The sequence below is a fragment of the Rhincodon typus genome, chromosome 17, assembly GCF_021869965.1.
Source record: "Rhincodon typus isolate 14 chromosome 17, sRhiTyp1.1, whole genome shotgun sequence".
Lineage (NCBI taxonomy): Eukaryota > Metazoa > Chordata > Chondrichthyes > Orectolobiformes > Rhincodontidae > Rhincodon > Rhincodon typus.
The window spans coordinates 3,119,868-3,125,867 of record NC_063348.1 but is presented as its reverse complement, the minus strand read 5'-3'; positions in this window follow the sequence as shown (position 1 = coordinate 3,125,867).

The window sequence follows — 6,000 nt, the reverse complement described above, 5'->3', positions numbered from 1 at the left end:
CTGTTTGTTTCCTCTCCACCTATCCTCTCCTCTATCCATCTTCTATCTGCCTCCCACTCTCTCCCTATTTATTTCAGAACCCCCTTCCCCTCCCCCTTTTCTGATGAAGGGTCTAGGCCCGAAACGTCAGCCTTTCTGCTCCTATGATGCTGCTTGGCCTGCTGTGTTCATCCAGCCCTGCACCTTGTTGTCTCTGATATTAAGACTGTATTTCTTTAGGGCAATCAGGTCAAGGGGGAAATGTTTCTTCATCTTCTGAAAGAAGCACACACTGCAGTGGGTACACTCTGGAAAACAATAAAACAAAGTATATGGCCTAAAAGATACCTGTAGAGTTTAGTAATTCTCTGTATTATTAAAATTGGTTGTCTTCAGTTAAAATAAGACCTTGTCATGTTTCACTGGGATCTAAGGGGCAGCTTTCAAACTTCTTCATGATGCATGTAGGTGATTTTGTTTTATGGGGTGAGCAGTGAATTTCACAACGTTATCACAAATGGGCTTAAAGCAGAATTAAAAATTGGAAGAACTACAGCTGCTGAAAATCTGGAACAAAAACAAAGTGCTGGAGAAAATCTGAAGGTCTGGCAACATCTGTGGAAAGAAAATCTGAGTTAACGTTTTGAGTGTAATGACCTTTCATTAGGTTCTGACGAACATTCACTGGACTCTGTCGTATTAACTGTTTTTTCTCTCTACAGGTGCTGCCATGCAATATTGAAAGTCAGGGCTGTGGGACTTTTAAGTCCATTGGATTGGAAATTAGGTAAAATGGATCAAATAGTGATAGGTAATAGATGGTGGAACAAGAACAGAAATAGCTGGAGAAGCACAGCACATCTGGCAGCACCTGTAGAGAGAAAGCAATAAATGCTGGCCCAGCCAGCGATGCCCACATCCCATGAATGAATAAAAAAAGTTACTTAGCATCAGAAAACTTAGTTGAAAAATGTTAGCCTTATTGCATCACACAAAGACGCAGCAGCTACCACAACTGAAATAGAGGAACTATGATGTCTAATGGGACATCCAAACAAGCTCAGTTTTGAAATATTAGAGTTGAATCCAACAATGCAAAATCCCAAGGTGGAAAGTATTATTCAGAAAAATAAACACTGAAGAAACATTTAAAATGGGGGTGATGGATTAGTGGTATCATTGCTAGACTATTAATCTGGAGAGCCACATAATTCTCTGGGGACCAGGGTTAGAATGCTGCCATAGCAGATGGTGAAATTTGAATTCAGTAAAAATCTGTAATTAAGAGTCTAAGGATGGCCATTGTTGATTGTCAGAAAAACACATCTCATTCACTAATGTCCTTTAGGGAAGGAAACTGCCATCCTTTCCCAGTGACATACATGTGACTCCAGATCTACAGCAATGTGGTTGACACTTAACTGCCCTCTGGCAATTAGGGATGGGGCAATAAATGCTGGCCCAGGCAGTGACACTCACATCCTGTGAATGAATGTTAAAAAAAAATTCTTGTGGGAAAAGAAGTTAAATATTTCCCTTTGGAAGTGAAAAGGATCAGATGAGTAGCAAAATCCTCAGAGATGGAGATGTTCACTCTTGCTGAGGTGATAGATACGGCGTTTTTCTTAGCAACAACATTGGAAAAGTTCTAAAAAGGAATTCTGCAGCAATACCTATTGAGTGCTAAATAAATAATAAATCACTATATGATAATGCGTACACAATGAAACGTGGGAATGGAAATGACTGAGGATTCATATTGCAGTTTTAAAACAAATGGCAGAGAATGGAGAGATTTCGAAATTGAAATGGGTGGATAGCAGCAGTCAGCTACCTGATTGTTTTAAAAAGAAAGCAGCAAGTTCTAAGAAACAGTTGGATATACTAGAAAAATGATGTTTGAAATTTCCATGTGCAAAGAGAAGAATGGGAATATAGTCACTTGTCATTTTGTATGTTATGTCTGACTTTTTATTATAAATTAATTGATCTAAAAAGAAAAAGAGAAAATATTATCATCTAATATTGTCTGAAGGAATGCCTGAGATTTAATAGAATAAGGTAACATGTGATGGATATATTAATTATGAGTTAATTGGGTTTGAATTGGGTGTAAATTTCCTACAGAAGAATGTTGACGTTTATTCTTTAAGTATACTCAAGGCTGAGAGAAAGAGAATTTTAATCTGTAAGGAATCAAGGGTTATGGAGGAGAGTGCAGGAAAGTGGAGTTTAGGAATAATTGAGTCGAATGGCAGAGCAAACTCGATGTGCTTAATTGTCTACTTCTCCTCGTGTTCTATGGATTTATAAGGGGAAACAAGGGGACTAAAACTGTACACAGTATTCTAGATGTGGCCTTGTATAGTTTTAGCATGACCTCCATTTTTCGACTCCATTCCTTTGAAATAAATATCAACATTCCATTTGTTTTCCCTATTACCTGCTCAACTTGGTATGCCAGTTTTTAGTGATTTGTGCACAAGGACTCCTAAATCTGAGCCTTGTCACGTAGTGTAGCACAGAGGCTCAATGGTCAGCACTGCTGCCGCACAGCACCAGGGACTTGGGTTTGATTCCAGCCTTGGGTAACTGTGTGGAGTTTACGTGTTTTCCCTTATTTGCATGGGTATGCAACAGGTGATCCAGTTTCTCCCACAGTTCAAATATGTGCAGGTTAGGTGGATTTGCTGTGCTAAATTGTCCATGGTGTCTGGGGATGTGCAGGCTAGATGGATTATCCATGGGAAATGCAGGGTTACAGAGGTAGAGTGGGGAGCTGGGTCTGGGTGAAATGCTGTTCCGAGGGTTGACGCAGACCTAATGAGCCAATTGGCCTCTTTCTGCCATGTAGGGATTCTATGAAATCCTTCTGTGCTGTAGCTTTCCATTTTAATGATTTCCAGTTCTTAATTCTTTTTGCCAAGGTGCACAACATCATATTTTCCCACATTCTGTTCCATCTGCCAAATTTTTTGCCACTAGTTTGAACTGTCATGCTTTGTGTGATCCTTACCACTTGCCTTCTCACCTATTTTATGTTGTTGCTGTTCCCTCTTTTCCCATTTCTCTACCTCTGAACCTGCTCAATTTTCTGAAGAAAAGTTATTGACATGAAATGTTAACTTTGTTACTGTCACCACAGATGCTGCCAGATCTGCTGAGTATTTCCACCATTTTCTGCTTTTATTTCAGAAATCAATGGCTTAAGGATTTAGTCCCTTTAAGAATTGTCTTTAAGAATTGTCTTTAACAATCACAAATTTAGGTTCATATTGTAGTTGTTACAGCTTAATTAAAAAAAAATTCTTTTAGGGTCATAGAGCACAGAAACAGACCCTTTTGGTGCAACAAGTCCATAATCCTAAACTAAACTACATAGAATCCCTACAGTGTGGAAACAGGCCCTTTGGCTCAACAAGTCCACACTGACTCTCAGAGGATCTCACCCAGACCCAGCCCCCTATAACGCACCTAATCTACACATCCCTGAACACCACAGGCAGTTTAGCATGGCCAATCCACCTAGCCTGCACATCTTTGGACTGTGGGAGGAAACCAGAGCACCCAGAGGAAACCCACTCAGACACGGGGAGAATATGCAAACTGCACACAGACAGTCGCCTAAGGGTTGAATCAAACCCAGGTCCCTGGTGCTGTGAGGTAGCAGTACTAACCACTGAGCCACCTCATGCTACATGCTTGCTCCTAGACCATATCTTTCCAAACCTTGCCTATTCATGTACTTATCCAAATGTCTTTTAAATGTTGTAATTGTACCCACATCGACCACTTCCTCTGGAAGTTAATTCCACACACGACCCACCCTCTGTGTAAAAAAAAAATGCCCCTCACGTCTTTTTAAAATCTTTCTCCGCTCACCCTAAGAATGTGCCTCCTAGTCTTGAAATCCCACATCCAAGGGAAAAGACAACTATCATTAACTCTATCTATACCCCTAATTATTTTATAAACTTCTATAAGGTTACTTCTCAACTTCCTGCACTCCAGCGAAAAAAGTCCAGCATATCCAGCCTTTCTTTATAATTCAAGCCTTCCATACCCGGAAACATCAAAGAACAAAGAACAATACAGGACAAGGACAGGCCCTTCGGCCCTCCAAGCCTGCGCTGACACATTTGCCCTTCCATACTCAAACCGTTTTCATTTACAGGATCTGTATCCCTCTATTCCCTTCCTATTCATGTATTCATCCAGGTGCTTCTTGAATGCTGCTATTGTGTCTGCATCCATCACCTCCTCTAGCAATGCATTCACCCTTTGTGTGAAAAATTTGCCTCACACATCTGTTTTAAACATTCTACCCTACCCCCCCACCCCACACCTTGAACCTGTGTCCCACAATAATTGATCCCTCCACCCTGGGAAAAAGCCTCATACTTTTCCACTCTATACATGTCATTCACAATCTTATAAACCTCAATCAGGCTGCTCTTCAACCTCCTGCATTCCAGTGAAAACAAACCCAGTCTATCCAACCTTTCTTCATGCTAAAATCCCCCATACCAGGCAACATCCTGGTAAACGTTTTGTGTACCCTCTCCAAAGCATCCACATCCTTCTGGTGGGTGATGGTGACCAGAAGTACTTGCAATATTTCAAGTGTGGCCTAACTTATGTCCTATAAAGTTTCAGCATAACTTGTCTATCCATATACTCAATGCCCCTTTCAATGAAGGCACGCATGCCATTGACCTTTTTCACAACCTTATCTACCTGCGCTGCCACCTTCAGTGATCTGTGAAATTGCACACCCAGATCCCTCTGCATATCAATACTCCTAAGGGTTCTGCCATTCACTGTATAATTTCCACCTGAACGTGACCTTCCGAAATGCATCACCTCACATTTGTCCAGATTGCACTCCATCTGCCATTTTCTGCCCATGCCTCTAACCAATCTAGATCCTCCTGTATCCTCTGACTGTCCTCCTCACTATTCACAACTCTACCAATCTTTGTATCATCCACAAACTTACTAATTAGACCATCCACGTTTTCCTCCAGATCACTTATGTAGACCATGAACAGCAGAGGTCCCTGCACTGATCCCTACGGAACACCACTAGTCACAATCCTCCATTCCGAAAAGCATCCTTTCACCGCTATCCTCTGTCTGCTATGACTAAGCCAGTTCTGTATCCATCTTGCCAGCTTACCCCTGATACCATGTGACTTCACCTTTTGTACCAATTTGCCATGAGGACCTTGTCAAAGGCTTCAGTGAAGTCCATGTAGACAACATCAACCACTTTTCCCTCATCAATCATCCTTGTCACCTCCTCAAAAAACTTGATTAAGTTAGTCAGGCATGACCTCCCCTGCACAAAACCACGCTGTCTTTTGCTAATAAGTCCATTTGTTTTTAAATATGTATAGATCTTGTCCCTGAGAATTTTCTCCAATAATTTCCCAGCACCATCATGAGGCTCACCGGCCTGTAATTTCCTGGATTATCCCTGCTACCCTTCTTAAACAATGGGACAATATTGGCTATTCTCCAGTGCTCTGGGACCTCATCTGTGGCCAAAGAGGATACAAAGATATCTGTCAATGCTCCAGCAATTTGTTCTCTTTCTTCCGCAATATTCTGGGATAGATCCCATAAGGACCCGGGGACTTATCTACCTTAATACTTTTTAATAGCAACTTGGCTTAGAAATTCAACATTCCCTTCCCTGAGATCATCCTCCATCAATTCCTTCTCTTTGGTGAATACCGACACATTTGTTTAGGATCTCACCTACCTCTTCTAGCTCCACACGTAGATTCCTTCCTTTGTCCTTGAGTGGGCCAACCCTTTCCCTGGCTACCCTCTTGCTTTTTACATATGTATAAAAAGCCTTGGGATTCTCCTTAATTCTGTTTGCTAATGATGTTTCATGACCCCTTTTAGCCTTCTAATTCCTTGTTTAAGCTGTTTCATATTTTCCTTTTATACTTCAAGGGCTTCATCAGTTTTCATCCTCCTAGACCTAACATATGCTGCCTTTTTCTTTTT